Source organism: Pelobates fuscus, chromosome 2 (genome assembly GCF_036172605.1).
Source record: "Pelobates fuscus isolate aPelFus1 chromosome 2, aPelFus1.pri, whole genome shotgun sequence".
In the NCBI taxonomy this organism is placed as follows: domain Eukaryota; kingdom Metazoa; phylum Chordata; class Amphibia; order Anura; family Pelobatidae; genus Pelobates; species Pelobates fuscus.
The window spans coordinates 287,071,340-287,086,701 of record NC_086318.1 but is presented as its reverse complement, the minus strand read 5'-3'; the positions used below and the strand labels follow the sequence as shown (position 1 = coordinate 287,086,701).

Here is a 15,362-nt window from a genome sequence, read left to right as displayed (position 1 = left end):
GAGACCAACTAGGAACCTCAGGTGCCGTAAGCTTTTGTTTATTTCTTTTTTGCATTATGATGTCATAATCAGACCACTTTTTTTCCTATCCAGAAGCGTCTTGTCTTTTGTCGCAACCAGAGTTTGATATTCTACCAACATTAGCGAGATCGCATTCTCTTAATTTCACTTACGGCCATACCAGTCTGAAAATGCCTGATCTCATCAGATCTCGGAAGCCATCCAGACTCGGGCCCGGTTAGTACTTGTATGGGAGACCAACTAGGAACCTCAGGTGCCGTAAGCTTTTGTGTATTTCTTTTTTGCATTATGATGTCATAATCAGACCACTTTTTTCCCTATCCAGAAGCGTCTTGTCTTTTGTCGCAACCAGAGTTTGATATTCTACCAACATTAGCGAGATCGCATTCTCTTTATTTCACTTACGGCCATACCAGTCTGAAAATGACTGATCTCGTCAGATCTCGGAAGCCATGCAGACTCGGGCCTGGTTAGTACTTGTATGGGAGACCAACTAGGAACCTCAGGTGCCGTAAGCTTTTGTTTATTTCTTTTTTGCATTATGATTTCATAATCAGACCACTTTTTTCCCTATCCAGAAGCGTCTTGTCTTTTGTTGCAACCAGAGTTTGATATTCTACCAACATTAGCGAGATCGCATTCTCTTTATTTCACTTACGGCCATACCAGTCTGAAAATGACTGATCTCGTCAGATCTCGGAAGCCATGCAGACTCGGGCCTGGTTAGTACTTGTATGGGAGACCAACTAGGAACCTCAGGTGCCGTAAGCTTTTGTTTATTTCTTTTTTGCATTATGATTTCATAATCAGACCACTTTTTTCCCTATCCAGAAGCGTCTTGTCTTTTGTCGCAACCAGAGTTTGATATTCTACCAACATTAGCGAGATCGCATTCTCTTAATTTCACTTACGGCCATACCAGTCTGAAAATGCCTGATCTCATCAGATCTCGGAAGCAATCCAGACTCGGGCCTGGTTAGTACTTGTATGGGACACCAACTAGGAACCTCAGGTGCCGTAAGCTTTTGTTTATTTCTTTTTTGCATTATGATGTCATAATCAGACCACTTTTTTCCTATCCAGAAGCGTCTTGTCTTTTGTCGCAACCAGAGTTTGATATTCTACCAACATTAGCGAGATCGCATTCTCTTAATTTCACTTACGGCCATACCAGTCTGAAAATGCCAGATCTCGGAAGCCATCCAGACTCGGGTCTGGTTAGTACTTGTATGGGAGACCAACTAGGAACCTCAGGTGCCGTAAGCTTTTGTTTATTTCTTTTTTGCATTATGATGTCATAATCAGACCACTTTTTTCCCAATCCAGAAGCGTCTTGTCTTTTGTCGCAACCAGAGTTTGATATTCTACCAACATTAGCGAGATCGCATTCTCTTAGTTTCACTTACGGTCATACCAGTCTGAAAATGCCTGATCTCGTCAGATCTCGGAAGCCATCCAGACTCGGGCCTGGTTAGTACTTGTATGGGAGACCAACTAGGAACCTCAGTTGCCGTAAGCTTTTGTTTATTTCTTTTTTGCATTATGATGTCATAATCAGACCACTTTTTTCCCAATCCAGAAGCGTCTTGTCTTTTGTCGCAACCAGAGTTTGATATTCTACCAACATTAGCGAGATCGCATTCTCTTAATTTCACTTACGGCCATACCAGTCTGAAAATGCCTGATCTCGTCAGATCTCGGAAGCCATCCAGACTTGGTCCTGGTTAGTACTTGTATGGGAGACCAACTAGAAACCTCAGGTGCCGTAAGCTTTTGTTTATTTATTTTTTGCATTATGATGTCATAATCAGAGCACTTTTTTCCCTATCCAGAAGCGTCTTGTCTTTTGTCGCAACCAGAGTTTGATAATCTACCAACATTAGCAGATCGCATTCTCTTAACTTCACTTACGGCCATACCAGTCCGAAAATGCCTGATCTCGTCAGATCTCGGAAGCCTTCCAGACTCGGGCCTGGTTAGTACTTGTATGGGAGACCAACTAGGAACCTCAGGTGCCGTAAGCTTTTGTTTATTTCTTTTTTGCATTATGATGTCATAATCAGACCACTTTTTTCCCTATCCAGAAGCGTCTTGTCTTTTGTCGCAACCAGAGTTTGATATTCTACCAACATTAGCGAGATCGCATTCTCTTAATTTCACTTACGGCCATACCAGTCTGAAAATGCCTGATCTCGTCAGATCTTGGAAGCCATCCAGACTCAGGCCTGGTTAGTACTTGTATGGGAGACCAACTAGGAACCTCAGGTGCCGTAAGCTTTTGTTTATTTCTTTTTTTTGCATTATGATGTCATAATCAGACCACTTTTTTCCCTATCCAGAAGCGTCTTGTCTTTTGTCGCAACCAGAGTTTGATATTCTACCAACATTAACGAGATCGCATTCTCTTAACTTCACTTGCGGCCATACCAGTCTTAAAATGCCTGATCTCGTCAGATCTCTGAAGCCATCCAGACTCGGGCCTGGTTAGTACTTGTATGGGAGACCAACTAGGAACCTCAGGTGCCGTAAGCTTTTGTTTATTTCTTTTTTGCATTATGATGTCATAATCAGAACACTTTTTTCCCTATCCAGAAGCGTCTTGTCTTTTGTCGCAACCAGAGTTTGATATTCTACCAACATTAGCGAGATCGCATTCTCTTAATTTCACTTACGGCCATACCAGTCTGAAAATGCCTGATCTCATCAGATTTCGGAAGCTATCCAGACTCGGGCCTGGTTAGTACTTGTATGGGAGACCAACTAGGAACCTCAGGTGCCGTAAGCTTTTGTTTATTTCTTTTTTGCATTATGATGTCATAATCAGACCACTTTTTTCCCTATCCAGAAGCGTCTTGTCTTTTGTCGCAACCAGAGTTTGATATTCTACCAACATTAGCGAGATCGCATTCTTTTAATTTCACTTACGGCCATACCAGTATGAAAATGCCAGATCTCGGAAGCCATCCAGACTCGGGCCTGGTTAGTACTTGTATGGGAGACCAACTAGGAACCTCAGGTGCCGTAAGCTTTTGTTTATTTCTTTTTTGCATTATGATGTCATAATCAGACCACTTTTTTCCCTATCCAGAAGCGTCTTGTCTTTTGTCGCAACCAGAGTTTGATATTCTACCAACATTAGCGAGATCGCATTCTCTTAATTTCACTTACGGCCATACCAGTCTGAAAATGCCTGATCTCATCAGGTCTCGGAAGCCTTCCAGACTCGGGCCTGGTTAGTACTTGTATGGGAGACCAACTAGGAACCTCAGGTGCCGTAAGCTTTTGTTTATTTGTTTTTTGCATTATGATGTCATAATCAGACCACTTTTTTCCCTATCCAGAAGCATCTTGTCTTTTGTCGCAACCAGAGTTTGATATTCTACCAACATTAGCGAGATCGCATTCTTTTAATTTCATTTACGGCCATACCAGTCTGAAAATGCCTGATCTCGTCAGATCTCGGAAGCCATCCAGACTCGGGTATGGTTAGTACTTGTATGGGAGACCAACTAGGAACCTCAGGTGCCGTAAGCTTTTGTTTATTTCTTTTTTGCATTATGATGTCATAATCAGACCACTTTTTTCCCTATCCAGAAGCGTCTTGTCTTTTGTCGCAACCAGAGTTTGATATTCTACCAACATTAGCGAGATCGCATTTTCTTAATTTCACTTACGGCCATACCAGTCTGAAAATGCCTGATCTCGTCAGATCTCGGAAGCCATCCAGACTCGGGCCTGGTTAGTACTTGTATGGGAGACCAACTAGGAACCTCAGGTGCCGTAAGCTTATGTTTATTTCTTTTTTGCATTATGATGTCATAATCAGACCACTTTTTTCCCTATCCAGAAGCATCTTGTCTTTTGTCGCAACCAGAGTTTGATATTCTACCAACATTAGCGAGATCGCATTCTCTAAATTTCACTTACGGCCATACTAGTCTGAAAATGCCTGATCTCGTCAGATCTCGGAAGCCATCCAGACTCGGGCCTGGTTAGTACTTGTATGGGAGACCAACTAGGAACCTCAGGTGCAGTAAGCTTTTGTTTATTTCTTTTTTGCATTATGATGTCATAATCAGACCACTTTTTTCCCTATCCAGAAGCGTCTTGTCTTTTGTCGCAACCAGAGTTTGATATTCTACCAACATTAGCGAGATCGAATTCTCTTAATTTCACTTACGGCCATACCAGTCTGAAAATGCCTGATCTCGTCAAATCTCGGAAGCCATCCAGACTCGGGCCTGGTTAGTACTTGTATGGGAGACCAACTAGGAACCTCAGGTGCTGTAAGCTTTTGTTTATTTCTTTTTTGCATTATGATGTCATAATCAGACCACTTTTTTCCCTATCCAGAAGCGTCTTGTCTTTTGTCGCAACCAGAGTTTGATATTCTACCAACATTAGCGAGATCGCATTCTCTTAATTTCACTTACGGCCATACCGGTCTGAAAATGCCTGATCTCATAAGATCTCGGAAGCTATCCAGACTCGGGCCTGGTTAGTACTTGTATGGGAGAACAACTAGGAACCTCAGGTGCCGTAAGCTTTTGTTTATTTCTTTTTTGCATTATGATGTCATAATCAGACCACTTTTTTTCCCTATCCAGAAGCGTCTTGTCTTTTGTCGCAACCAGAGTTTGATATTCTACCAACATTAGCGAGATCGCATTCTCTTAATTTCACTTACGGCCATACCAGTCTGAAAATGCATGATCTCATCAGATCTCGGAAGCCTTCCAGACTTGGGCCTGGTTAGTACTTGTATGGGAGACCAACTAGGAACCTCAGGTGCCGTAATCTTTTGTTTATTTCTTTTTTGCATTATGATGTCATAATCAGAACACTTTTTTCCCTATCCAGAAGCGTCTTGTCTTTTGTCGCAACCAGAGTTTGATATTCTACCAACATTAGCGAGATCGCATTCTCTTAATTTCACTTACGGCCATACCAGTCTGAAAATGCCTGATCTCATCAGATCTCGGAAGCTATCCAGACTCGGGCCTGGTTAGTACTTGTATGGGAGACCAACTAGGAACCTCAGGTGCCGTAAGCTTTTGTTTATTTCTTTTTTGCATTATGATGTCATAATCAGACCACTTTTTTCCCTATCCAGAAGCGTCTTGTCTTTTGTCGCAACCAGAGTTTGATATTCTACCAACATTAGCGAGATCGCATTCTCTTAATTTCACTTACGGCCATACCAGTCTGAAAATGCCAGATCTCGGAAGCCATCCAGACTCGGGCCTGGTTAGTACTTGTATGGGAGACCAACTAGGAACCTCAGGTGCCGTAATCTTTTGTTTATTTCTTTTTTGCATTATGATGTCATAATCAGAACACTTTTTTCCCAATCCAGAAGCGTCTTGTCTTTTGTCGCAACCAGAGTTTGATATTCTACCAACATTAGCGAGATCGCATTTTCTTAATTTCACTTACGGCCATACCAGTCTGAAAATGCCTGATCTCATCAGATCTCGGAAACTATCCAGACTCGGGCCTGGTTAGTACTTGTATGGGAGACCAACTAGGAACCTCAGGTGCAGTAAGCTTTTGTTTATTTCTTTTTTGCATTATGATGTCATAATCAGACCACTTTTTTCCCTATCCAGAAGCGTCTTGTCTTTTGTCGCAACCAGAGTTTGATATTCTACCAACATTAGCGAGATCGAATTCTCTTAATTTCACTTACGGCCATACTAGTCTGAAAATGCCTGATCTCGTCAGATCTCGGAAGCCATCCAGACTCGGGCCTGGTTAGTACTTGTATGGGAGACCAACTAGGAACCTCAGGTGCTGTAAGCTTTTGTTTATTTCTTTTTTGCATTATGATGTCATAATCAGACCACTTTTTTCCCTATCCAGAAGCGTCTTGTCTTTTGTCGCAACCAGAGTTTGATATTCTACCAACATTAGCGAGATCGCATTCTCTTAATTTCACTTACGGCCATACCGGTCTGAAAATGCCTGATCTCATAAGATCTCGGAAGCTATCCAGACTCGGGCCTGGTTAGTACTTGTATGGGAGAACAACTAGGAACCTCAGGTGCCGTAAGCTTTTGTTTATTTCTTTTTTGCATTATGATGTCATAATCAGACCACTTTTTTTCCCTATCCAGAAGCGTCTTGTCTTTTGTCGCAACCAGAGTTTGATATTCTACCAACATTAGCGAGATCGCATTCTCTTAATTTCACTTACGGCCATACCAGTCTGAAAATGCCTGATCTCATCAGATCTCGGAAGCTATCCAGACTCGGGCCTGGTTAGTACTTGTATGGGAGACCAACTAGGAACCTCAGGTGCCGTAAGCTTTTGTTTATTTCTTTTTTGCATTATGATGTCATAATCAGACCACTTTTTTCCCTATCCAGAAGCGTCTTGTCTTTTGTCGCAACCAGAGTTTGATATTCTACCAACATTAGCGAGATCGCATTCTCTTAATTTCACTTACGGCCATACCAGTCTGAAAATGCCAGATCTCGGAAGCCATCCAGACTCGGGCCTGGTTAGTACTTGTATGGGAGACCAACTAGGAACCTCAGGTGCCGTAAGCTTTTGTTTATTTCTTTTTTGCATTATGATGTCATAATCAGACCACTTTTTTCCCTATCCAGAAGCGTCTTGTCTTTTGTCGCAACCAGAGTTTGATATTCTACCAACATTAGCGAGATCGCATTCTCTTAATTTCACTTACGGCCATACCAGTCTGAAAATGCCTGATCTCATCAGGTCTCGGAAGCCTTCCAGACTCGGGCCTGGTTAGTACTTGTATGGGAGACCAACTAGGAACCTCAGGTGCCGTAAGCTTTTGTTTATTTGTTTTTTGCATTATGATGTCATAATCAGACCACTTTTTTCCCTATCCAGAAGCATCTTGTCTTTTGTCGCAACCAGAGTTTGATATTCTACCAACATTAGCGAGATCGCATTCTTTTAATTTCATTTACGGCCATACCAGTCTGAAAATGCCTGATCTCATCAGATCTCGGAAGCCATCCAGACTCGGGTATGGTTAGTACTTGTATGGGAGACCAACTAGGAACCTCAGGTGCCGTAAGCTTTTGTTTATTTCTTTTTTGCATTATGATGTCATAATCAGACCACTTTTTTCCCTATCCAGAAGCGTCTTGTCTTTTGTCGCAACCAGAGTTTGATATTCTACCAACATTAGCGAGATCGCATTTTCTTAATTTCACTTACGGCCATACCAGTCTGAAAATGCCTGATCTCGTCAGATCTCGGAAGCCATCCAGACTCGGGCCTGGTTAGTACTTGTATGGGAGACCAACTAGGAACCTCAGGTGCCGTAAGCTTATGTTTATTTCTTTTTTGCATTATGATGTCATAATCAGACCACTTTTTTCCCTATCCAGAAGCATCTTGTCTTTTGTCGCAACCAGAGTTTGATATTCTACCAACATTAGCGAGATCGCATTCTCTAAATTTCACTTACGGCCATACTAGTCTGAAAATGCCTGATCTCGTCAGATCTCGGAAGCCATCCAGACTCGGGCCTGGTTAGTACTTGTATGGGAGACCAACTAGGAACCTCAGGTGCAGTAAGCTTTTGTTTATTTCTTTTTTGCATTATGATGTCATAATCAGACCACTTTTTTCCCTATCCAGAAGCGTCTTGTCTTTTGTCGCAACCAGAGTTTGATATTCTACCAACATTAGCGAGATCGAATTCTCTTAATTTCACTTACGGCCATACCAGTCTGAAAATGCCTGATCTCGTCAGATCTCGGAAGCCATCCAGACTCGGGCCTGGTTAGTACTTGTATGGGAGACCAACTCGGAACCTCAGGTGCTGTAAGCTTTTGTTTATTTCTTTTTTGCATTATGATGTCATAATCAGACCACTTTTTTCCCTATCCAGAAGCGTCTTGTCTTTTGTCGCAACCAGAGTTTGATATTCTACCAACATTAGCGAGATCGCATTCTCTTAATTTCACTTACGGCCATACCGGTCTGAAAATGCCTGATCTCATAAGATCTCGGAAGCTATCCAGACTCGGGCCTGGTTAGTACTTGTATGGGAGAACAACTAGGAACCTCAGGTGCCGTAAGCTTTTGTTTATTTCTTTTTTGCATTATGATGTCATAATCAGACCACTTTTTTTCCCTATCCAGAAGCGTCTTGTCTTTTGTCGCAACCAGAGTTTGATATTCTACCAACATTAGCGAGATCGCATTCTCTTAATTTCACTTACGGCCATACCAGTCTGAAAATGCATGATCTCATCAGATCTCGGAAGCCTTCCAGACTTGGGCCTGGTTAGTACTTGTATGGGAGACCAACTAGGAACCTCAGGTGCCGTAATCTTTTGTTTATTTCTTTTTTGCATTATGATGTCATAATCAGAACACTTTTTTCCCTATCCAGAAGCGTCTTGTCTTTTGTCGCAACCAGAGTTTGATATTCTACCAACATTAGCGAGATCGCATTCTCTTAATTTCACTTACGGCCATACCAGTCTGAAAATGCCTGATCTCATCAGATCTCGGAAGCTATCCAGACTCGGGCCTGGTTAGTACTTGTATGGGAGACCAAGTAGGAACCTCAGGTGCCGTAAGCTTTTGTTTATTTCTTTTTTGCATTATGATGTCATAATCAGACCACTTTTTTCCCTATCCAGAAGCGTCTTGTCTTTTGTCGCAACCAGAGTTTGATATTCTACCAACATTAGCGAGATCGCATTCTCTTAATTTCACTTACGGCCATACCAGTCTGAAAATGCCAGATCTCGGAAGCCATCCAGACTCGGGCCTGGTTAGTACTTGTATGGGAGACCAACTAGGAACCTCAGGTGCCGTAATCTTTTGTTTATTTCTTTTTTGCATTATGATGTCATAATCAGAACACTTTTTTCCCAATCCAGAAGCGTCTTGTCTTTTGTCGCAACCAGAGTTTGATATTCTACCAACATTAGCGAGATCGCATTCTCTTAATTTCACTTACGGCCATACCAGTCTGAAAATGCCTGATCTCATCAGATCTCGGAAGCTATCCAGACTCGGGCCTGGTTAGTACTTGTATGGGAGACCAACTAGGAACCTCAGGTGCAGTAAGCTTTTGTTTATTTCTTTTTTGCATTATGATGTCATAATCAGACCACTTTTTTCCCTATCCAGAAGCGTCTTGTCTTTTGTCGCAACCAGAGTTTGATATTCTACCAACATTAGCGAGATCGAATTCTCTTAATTTCACTTACGGCCATACTAGTCTGAAAATGCCTGATCTCGTCAGATCTCGGAAGCCATCCAGACTCGGGCCTGGTTAGTACTTGTATGGGAGACCAACTAGGAACCTCAGGTGCAGTAAGCTTTTGTTTATTTCTTTTTTGCATTATGATGTCATAATCAGACCACTTTTTTCCCTATCCAGAAGCGTCTTGTCTTTTGTCGCAACCAGAGTTTGATATTCTACCAACATTAGCGAGATCGCATTCTCTTAATTTCATTTACGGCCATACTAGTCTGAAAATGCCTGATCTCGTCAGATCTCGGAAGCCATCCAGACTCGGGCCTGGTTAGTACTTGTATGGGAGACCAACTAGGAACCTCAGGTGCAGTAAGCTTTTGTTTATTTCTTTTTTGCATTATGATGTCATAATCAGACCACTTTTTTCCCTATCCAGAAGCGTCTTGTCTTTTGTCGCAACCAGAGTTTGATATTCTACCAACATTAGCGAGATCGAATTCTCTTAATTTCACTTACGGCCATACCAGTCTGAAAATGCCTGATCTCGTCAGATCTCGGAAGCCATCCAGACTCGGGCCTGGTTAGTACTTGTATGGGAGACCAACTAGGAACCTCAGGTGCTGTAAGCTTTTGTTTATTTCTTTTTTGCATTATGATGTCATAATCAGACCACTTTTTTCCCTATCCAGAAGCGTCTTGTCTTTTGTCGCAACCAGAGTTTGATATTCTACCAACATTAGCGAGATCGCATTCTCTTAATTTCACTTACGGCCATACCGGTCTGAAAATGCCTGATCTCATAAGATCTCGGAAGCTATCCAGACTCGGGCCTGGTTAGTACTTGTATGGGAGAACAACTAGGAACCTCAGGTGCCGTAAGCTTTTGTTTATTTCTTTTTTGCATTATGATGTCATAATCAGACCACTTTTTTTCCCTATCCAGAAGCGTCTTGTCTTTTGTCGCAACCAGAGTTTGATATTCTACCAACATTAGCGAGATCGCATTCTCTTAATTTCACTTACGGCCATACCAGTCTGAAAATGCCTGATCTCATCAGATCTCGGAAGCTATCCAGACTCAGGCCTGGTTAGTACTTGTATGGGAGACCAACTAGGAACCTCAGGTGCCGTAAGCTTTTGTTTATTTCTTTTTTGCATTATGATGTCATAATCAGACCACTTTTTTCCCTATCCAGAAGCGTCTTGTCTTTTGTCGCAACCAGAGTTTGATATTCTACCAACATTAGCGAGATCGCATTCTCTTAATTTCACTTACGGCCATACCAGTCTGAAAATGCCAGATCTCGGAAGCCATCCAGACTCGGGCCTGGTTAGTACTTGTATGGGAGACCACCTAGGAACCTCAGGTGCCGTAAGCTTTTGTTTATTTCTTTTTTGCATTATGATGTCATAATCAGACCACTTTTTTCCCTATCCAGAAGCGTCTTGTCTTTTGTCGCAACCAGAGTTTGATATTCTACCAACATTAGCGAGATCGCATTCTCTTAATTTCACTTATGGCCATACCAGTCTGAAAATGCCTGATCTCATCAGATCTCGAAAGCCTTCCAGACTCGGGCCTGGTTAGTACTTGTATGGGAGACCAACTAGGAACCTCAGGTGCCGTAAGCTTTTGTTTATTTGTTTTTTGCATTATGATGTCATAATCAGACCACTTTTTTCCCTATCCAGAAGCATCTTGTCTTTTGTCGCAACCAGAGTTTGATATTCTACCAACATTAGCGAGATCGCATTCTTTTAATTTCACTTACGGCCATACCAGTCTGAAAACGCCAGATCTCGGAAGCCATCCAGACTCGAGCCTGGTTAGTACTTGTATGGGAGACCACCTAGGAACCTCAGGTGCCTTAAGCTTTTGTTTATTTCTTTTTTGCATTATGATGTCATAATCAGACCACTTTTTTCCCTATCCAGAAGCGTCTTGTCTTTTGTCGCAACCAGAGTTTGATATTCTACCAACATTAACGAGATTGCATTCTCTTAATTTCACTTACGGCCATACCAGTCTGAAAATGCTTGATCTTGTCAGATCTCGGAAGCCATCCAGACTTGGGCCTGGTTAGTACTTGTATGGGAGACCAACTAGGAACCTCAGGTGCCGTAAGCTTTTGTTTATTTCTTTTTTGCATTATGATGTCATAATCAGACCACTTTTTTCCCTATGGGAGACCAACTAGGAACCTCAGGTGCCGTAAGCTTTTGTTTATTTCTTTTTTGCATTATGATGTCATAATCAGACCACTTTTTTTCCTATCCAGAAGCGTCTTGTCTTTTGTCGCAACCAGAGTTTGATATTCTACCAACATTAGCGAGATCGCATTCTCTTAATTTCACTTACGGCCATACCAGTCTGAAAATGCCAGATCTCGGAAGCCATCCAGACTCGGGCCTGGTTAGTACTTGTATGGGAGACCACCTAGGAACCTCAGGTGCCGTAAGCTTTTGTTTATTTCTTTTTTGCATTATGATGTCATAATCAGACCACTTTTTTCCCTATCCAGAAGCGTCTTGTCTTTTGTCGCAACCAGAGTTTGATATTCTACCAACATTAGCGAGATCGCATTCTCTTAATTTCACTTATGGCCATACCAGTCTGAAAATGCCTGATCTCATCAGATCTCGAAAGCCTTCCAGACTCGGGCCTGGTTAGTACTTGTATGGGAGACCAACTAGGAACCTCAGGTGCCGTAAGCTTTTGTTTATTTGTTTTTTGCATTATGATGTCATAATCAGACCACTTTTTTCCCTATCCAGAAGCATCTTGTCTTTTGTCGCAACCAGAGTTTGATATTCTACCAACATTAGCGAGATCGCATTCTTTTAATTTCACTTACGGCCATACCAGTCTGAAAACGCCAGATCTCGGAAGCCATCCAGACTCGGGCCTGGTTAGTACTTGTATGGGAGACCAACTAGGAACCTCAGGTGCCTTAAACTTTTGTTTATTTTCTTTTTTGCATTATGATGTCATAATCAGACCACTTTTTTCCCTATCCAGAAGCGTCTTGTCTTTTGTCGCAACCAGAGTTTGATATTCTACCAAACTTAACGAGATTGCATTCTCTTAAATTCACTTACGGCCATACCAGTCTGAAAATGCTTGATCTTGTCAGATCTCGGAAGCCATCCAGACTTGGGCCTGGTTAGTACTTGTATGGGAGACCAACTAGGAACCTCAGGTGCCGTAAGCTTTTGTTTATTTCTTTTTTGCATTATGATGTCATAATCAGACCACTTTTTTCCCTATGGGAGACCAACTAGGAACCTCAGGTGCCGTAAGCTTTTGTTTATTTCTTTTTTGCATTATGATGTCATAATCAGACCACTTTTTTTCCTATCCAGAAGCGTCTTGTCTTTTGTCGCAACCAGAGTTTGATATTCTACCAACATTAGCGAGATCGCATTCTCTTAATTTCACTTACGGCCATACCAGTCTGAAAATGCCTGATCTCATCAGATCTCGGAAGCCATCCAGACTCGGGCCCGGTTAGTACTTGTATGGGAGACCAACTAGGAACCTCAGGTGCCGTAAGCTTTTGTTTATTTCTTTTTTGCATTATGATGTCATAATCAGACCACTTTTTTCCCTATCCAGAAGCGTCTTGTCTTTTGTCGCAACCAGAGTTTGATATTCTACCAACATTAGCGAGATCGCATTCTCTTAATTTCACTTACGGCCATACCAGTCTGAAAATGACTGATCTCGTCAGATCTCGGAAGCCATGCAGACTCGGGCCTGGTTAGTACTTGTATAGGAGACCAACTAGGAACCTCAGGTGCCGTAAGCTTTTGTTTATTTCTTTTTTGCATTATGATGTCATAATCAGACCACTTTTTTCCCTATCCAGAAGCGTCTTGTCTTTTGTCGCAACCAGAGTTTGATATTCTACCAACATTAGCGAGATCGCATTCTCTTAATTTCATTTACGGCCATACCAGTCTGAAAATGCCTGATCTCATCAGATCTCGGAAGCCATCCAGACTCGGGCCTGGTTAGTACTTGTATGGGAGACCAACTAGGAACCTCAGGTGCCGTAATCTTTTGTTTATTTCTTTTTTGCATTATGATGTCATAATCAGACCACTTTTTTCCCTATCCAGAAGCGTCTTGTCTTTTGTCGCAACCAGAGTTTGATATTCTACCAACATTAGCGAGATCGCATTCTCTTAATTTCACTTACGGCCATACCAGTCTGAAAATGCCTGATCTCATCAGATCTCGGAAGCAATCCAGACTCGGGCCTGGTTATTACTTGTATGGGACACCAACTAGGAACCTCAGGTGCCGTAAGCTTTTGTTTATTTCTTTTTTGCATTATGATGTCATAATCAGACCACTTTTTTCCCTATCCAGAAGCGTCTTGTCTTTTGTCGCAACCAGAGTTTGATATTCTACCAACATTAGCGAGATCGCATTCTCTTAATTTCACTTACGGCCATACCAGTCTGAAAATGCCAGATCTCGGAAGCCATCCAGACTCGGGTCTGGTTAGTACTTGTATGGGAGACCAACTAGGAACCTCAGGTGCCGTAAGCTTTTGTTTATTTCTTTTTTGCATTATGATGTCATAATCAGACCACTTTTTTCCCAATCCAGAAGCGTCTTGTCTTTTGTCGCAACCAGAGTTTGATATTCTACCAACATTAGCGAGATCGCATTCTCTTAGTTTCACTTACGGCCATACCAGTCTGAAAATGCCTGATCTCGTCAGATCTCGGAAGCCATCCAGACTTGGGCCTGGTTAGTACTTGTATGGGAGACCAACTAGGAACCTCAGTTGCCGTAAGCTTTGTTTATTTCTTTTTTGCATTATGATGTCATAATCAGACCACTTTTTTCCCTAACCAGAAGCGTCTTGTCTTTTGTCGCAACCAGAGATTGATATTCTACCAACATTAGCGAGATCGCATTCTCTTAATTTCACTTACGGACATACCAGTCTGAAAATGCCTGATCTCGTCAGATCTCGGAAGCCATCCAGACTCGGGCCTGGTTAGTACTTGTATGGGAGACCAACTAGGAACCTCAGGTGCCGTAAGCTTTTGTTTATTTCTTTTTTGCATTATGATGTCATAATCAGACCACTTTTTTCCCAATCCAGAAGCGTCTTGTCTTTTGTCGCAACCAGAGTTTGATATTCTACCAACATTAGCGAGATCGCATTCTCTTAATTTCACTTACGGCCATACCAGTCTGAAAATGCCTGATCTCGTCAGATCTCGGAAGCCATCCAGACTCGGGCCTGGTTAGTACTTGTATGGGAGACCAACTAGAAACCTCAGGTGCCGTAAGCTTTTGTTTATTTATTTTTTGCATTATGATGTCATAATCAGACCACTTTTTTCCCTATCCAGAAGCGTCTTGTCTTTTGTCGCAACCAGAGTTTGATATTCTACCAACATTAGCAGATCGCATTCTCTTAACTTCACTTACGGCCATACCAGTCTGAAAATGCCTGATCTCGTCAGATCTCGGAAGCCATCCAGACTCGGGCCTGGTTAGTACTTGTATGGGAGACCAACTAGGAACCTCAGGTGCCGTAAGCTTTTGTTTATTTCTTTTTTGCATTATGATGTCATAATCAGACCACTTTTTTCCCTATCCAGAAGCTTCTTGTCTTTTGTCGCAACCAGAGTTTGATATTCTACCAACATTAGGGAGATCGCATTCTCTTAATTTCACTTACGGCCATACCAGTCTGAAAATGCCTGATCTCGTCAGATCTTGGAAGCCATCCAGACTCAGGCCTGGTTAGTACTTGTATGGGAGACCAACTAGGAACCTCAGGTGCCGTAAGCTTTTGTTTATTTCTTTTTTGCATTATGATGTCATAATCAGACCATTTTTTTCTCTATCCAGAAGCGTCTTGTCTTTTGTCGCAACCAGAGTTTGATATTCTACCAACATTAGCGAGATTGCATTCCCTTAATTTCACTTACAGCCATACCAGTCTGAAAATGCCTGATCTTGTCAGATCTCGGAAGCCATCCAGACTTGGGCCTGGTTAGTACTTGTATGGGAGACCAACTAGGAACCTCAGGTGCCGTAAGCTTTTGTTTATTTCTTTTTTGCATTATGATGTCATAATCAGACCACTTTTTTCCCTATGGGAGACC

The 15,362-nt window shown here is 42.0% G+C and overlaps 52 pseudogenes; all 52 read left to right on the top strand.

The window, feature by feature from the left end:
* The first annotated feature begins 167 nt into the window (after positions 1–167).
* On the top strand, positions 168–286 carry LOC134588861 (5S ribosomal RNA; annotated as a pseudogene).
* Positions 287–420: 134 nt separating this feature from the next.
* Positions 421–539, top strand: LOC134594465 (5S ribosomal RNA; annotated as a pseudogene).
* A 134-nt stretch (positions 540–673) lies between these two features.
* On the top strand, positions 674–792 carry LOC134594464 (5S ribosomal RNA; annotated as a pseudogene).
* A 134-nt stretch (positions 793–926) lies between these two features.
* Positions 927–1,045, top strand: LOC134594802 (5S ribosomal RNA; annotated as a pseudogene).
* A 376-nt stretch (positions 1,046–1,421) lies between these two features.
* LOC134597858 (5S ribosomal RNA) lies at positions 1,422–1,540 on the top strand (annotated as a pseudogene).
* Positions 1,541–1,674: 134 nt separating this feature from the next.
* Positions 1,675–1,793, top strand: LOC134597867 (5S ribosomal RNA; annotated as a pseudogene).
* Positions 1,794–1,926: 133 nt separating this feature from the next.
* LOC134587760 (5S ribosomal RNA) lies at positions 1,927–2,045 on the top strand (annotated as a pseudogene).
* A 134-nt stretch (positions 2,046–2,179) lies between these two features.
* LOC134598327 (5S ribosomal RNA) lies at positions 2,180–2,298 on the top strand (annotated as a pseudogene).
* Positions 2,299–2,434: 136 nt separating this feature from the next.
* Positions 2,435–2,553, top strand: LOC134597103 (5S ribosomal RNA; annotated as a pseudogene).
* A 134-nt stretch (positions 2,554–2,687) lies between these two features.
* LOC134589532 (5S ribosomal RNA) lies at positions 2,688–2,806 on the top strand (annotated as a pseudogene).
* Positions 2,807–3,183: 377 nt separating this feature from the next.
* LOC134597783 (5S ribosomal RNA) lies at positions 3,184–3,302 on the top strand (annotated as a pseudogene).
* A 134-nt stretch (positions 3,303–3,436) lies between these two features.
* On the top strand, positions 3,437–3,555 carry LOC134588234 (5S ribosomal RNA; annotated as a pseudogene).
* Positions 3,556–3,689: 134 nt separating this feature from the next.
* LOC134592582 (5S ribosomal RNA) lies at positions 3,690–3,808 on the top strand (annotated as a pseudogene).
* Positions 3,809–3,942: 134 nt separating this feature from the next.
* LOC134598184 (5S ribosomal RNA) lies at positions 3,943–4,061 on the top strand (annotated as a pseudogene).
* A 134-nt stretch (positions 4,062–4,195) lies between these two features.
* LOC134597410 (5S ribosomal RNA) lies at positions 4,196–4,314 on the top strand (annotated as a pseudogene).
* Positions 4,315–4,448: 134 nt separating this feature from the next.
* LOC134596819 (5S ribosomal RNA) lies at positions 4,449–4,567 on the top strand (annotated as a pseudogene).
* Positions 4,568–4,702: 135 nt separating this feature from the next.
* Positions 4,703–4,821, top strand: LOC134588180 (5S ribosomal RNA; annotated as a pseudogene).
* A 134-nt stretch (positions 4,822–4,955) lies between these two features.
* On the top strand, positions 4,956–5,074 carry LOC134595675 (5S ribosomal RNA; annotated as a pseudogene).
* Positions 5,075–5,451: 377 nt separating this feature from the next.
* Positions 5,452–5,570, top strand: LOC134594498 (5S ribosomal RNA; annotated as a pseudogene).
* A 134-nt stretch (positions 5,571–5,704) lies between these two features.
* Positions 5,705–5,823, top strand: LOC134595959 (5S ribosomal RNA; annotated as a pseudogene).
* A 134-nt stretch (positions 5,824–5,957) lies between these two features.
* On the top strand, positions 5,958–6,076 carry LOC134596818 (5S ribosomal RNA; annotated as a pseudogene).
* A 135-nt stretch (positions 6,077–6,211) lies between these two features.
* Positions 6,212–6,330, top strand: LOC134595556 (5S ribosomal RNA; annotated as a pseudogene).
* Positions 6,331–6,707: 377 nt separating this feature from the next.
* LOC134597782 (5S ribosomal RNA) lies at positions 6,708–6,826 on the top strand (annotated as a pseudogene).
* Positions 6,827–6,960: 134 nt separating this feature from the next.
* LOC134587802 (5S ribosomal RNA) lies at positions 6,961–7,079 on the top strand (annotated as a pseudogene).
* Positions 7,080–7,213: 134 nt separating this feature from the next.
* LOC134592570 (5S ribosomal RNA) lies at positions 7,214–7,332 on the top strand (annotated as a pseudogene).
* A 134-nt stretch (positions 7,333–7,466) lies between these two features.
* On the top strand, positions 7,467–7,585 carry LOC134598183 (5S ribosomal RNA; annotated as a pseudogene).
* Positions 7,586–7,719: 134 nt separating this feature from the next.
* On the top strand, positions 7,720–7,838 carry LOC134594773 (5S ribosomal RNA; annotated as a pseudogene).
* Positions 7,839–7,972: 134 nt separating this feature from the next.
* LOC134596817 (5S ribosomal RNA) lies at positions 7,973–8,091 on the top strand (annotated as a pseudogene).
* Positions 8,092–8,226: 135 nt separating this feature from the next.
* On the top strand, positions 8,227–8,345 carry LOC134588179 (5S ribosomal RNA; annotated as a pseudogene).
* A 134-nt stretch (positions 8,346–8,479) lies between these two features.
* On the top strand, positions 8,480–8,598 carry LOC134589584 (5S ribosomal RNA; annotated as a pseudogene).
* A 377-nt stretch (positions 8,599–8,975) lies between these two features.
* On the top strand, positions 8,976–9,094 carry LOC134594712 (5S ribosomal RNA; annotated as a pseudogene).
* A 134-nt stretch (positions 9,095–9,228) lies between these two features.
* Positions 9,229–9,347, top strand: LOC134598181 (5S ribosomal RNA; annotated as a pseudogene).
* A 134-nt stretch (positions 9,348–9,481) lies between these two features.
* LOC134588053 (5S ribosomal RNA) lies at positions 9,482–9,600 on the top strand (annotated as a pseudogene).
* A 134-nt stretch (positions 9,601–9,734) lies between these two features.
* LOC134594388 (5S ribosomal RNA) lies at positions 9,735–9,853 on the top strand (annotated as a pseudogene).
* Positions 9,854–9,987: 134 nt separating this feature from the next.
* Positions 9,988–10,106, top strand: LOC134596816 (5S ribosomal RNA; annotated as a pseudogene).
* Positions 10,107–10,241: 135 nt separating this feature from the next.
* On the top strand, positions 10,242–10,360 carry LOC134594447 (5S ribosomal RNA; annotated as a pseudogene).
* Positions 10,361–10,494: 134 nt separating this feature from the next.
* LOC134589197 (5S ribosomal RNA) lies at positions 10,495–10,603 on the top strand (annotated as a pseudogene).
* A 134-nt stretch (positions 10,604–10,737) lies between these two features.
* On the top strand, positions 10,738–10,856 carry LOC134587798 (5S ribosomal RNA; annotated as a pseudogene).
* A 377-nt stretch (positions 10,857–11,233) lies between these two features.
* Positions 11,234–11,352, top strand: LOC134597105 (5S ribosomal RNA; annotated as a pseudogene).
* Positions 11,353–11,577: 225 nt separating this feature from the next.
* LOC134589196 (5S ribosomal RNA) lies at positions 11,578–11,686 on the top strand (annotated as a pseudogene).
* A 134-nt stretch (positions 11,687–11,820) lies between these two features.
* LOC134587797 (5S ribosomal RNA) lies at positions 11,821–11,939 on the top strand (annotated as a pseudogene).
* A 378-nt stretch (positions 11,940–12,317) lies between these two features.
* Positions 12,318–12,436, top strand: LOC134597104 (5S ribosomal RNA; annotated as a pseudogene).
* A 225-nt stretch (positions 12,437–12,661) lies between these two features.
* On the top strand, positions 12,662–12,780 carry LOC134588849 (5S ribosomal RNA; annotated as a pseudogene).
* A 134-nt stretch (positions 12,781–12,914) lies between these two features.
* LOC134596970 (5S ribosomal RNA) lies at positions 12,915–13,033 on the top strand (annotated as a pseudogene).
* Positions 13,034–13,167: 134 nt separating this feature from the next.
* Positions 13,168–13,286, top strand: LOC134594697 (5S ribosomal RNA; annotated as a pseudogene).
* Positions 13,287–13,420: 134 nt separating this feature from the next.
* Positions 13,421–13,539, top strand: LOC134597570 (5S ribosomal RNA; annotated as a pseudogene).
* A 377-nt stretch (positions 13,540–13,916) lies between these two features.
* LOC134596799 (5S ribosomal RNA) lies at positions 13,917–14,035 on the top strand (annotated as a pseudogene).
* Positions 14,036–14,168: 133 nt separating this feature from the next.
* Positions 14,169–14,287, top strand: LOC134596723 (5S ribosomal RNA; annotated as a pseudogene).
* A 134-nt stretch (positions 14,288–14,421) lies between these two features.
* On the top strand, positions 14,422–14,540 carry LOC134596347 (5S ribosomal RNA; annotated as a pseudogene).
* A 133-nt stretch (positions 14,541–14,673) lies between these two features.
* LOC134592558 (5S ribosomal RNA) lies at positions 14,674–14,792 on the top strand (annotated as a pseudogene).
* Positions 14,793–14,926: 134 nt separating this feature from the next.
* LOC134598326 (5S ribosomal RNA) lies at positions 14,927–15,045 on the top strand (annotated as a pseudogene).
* A 134-nt stretch (positions 15,046–15,179) lies between these two features.
* Positions 15,180–15,298, top strand: LOC134598170 (5S ribosomal RNA; annotated as a pseudogene).
* The last annotated feature ends 64 nt before the right edge of the window (positions 15,299–15,362 follow it).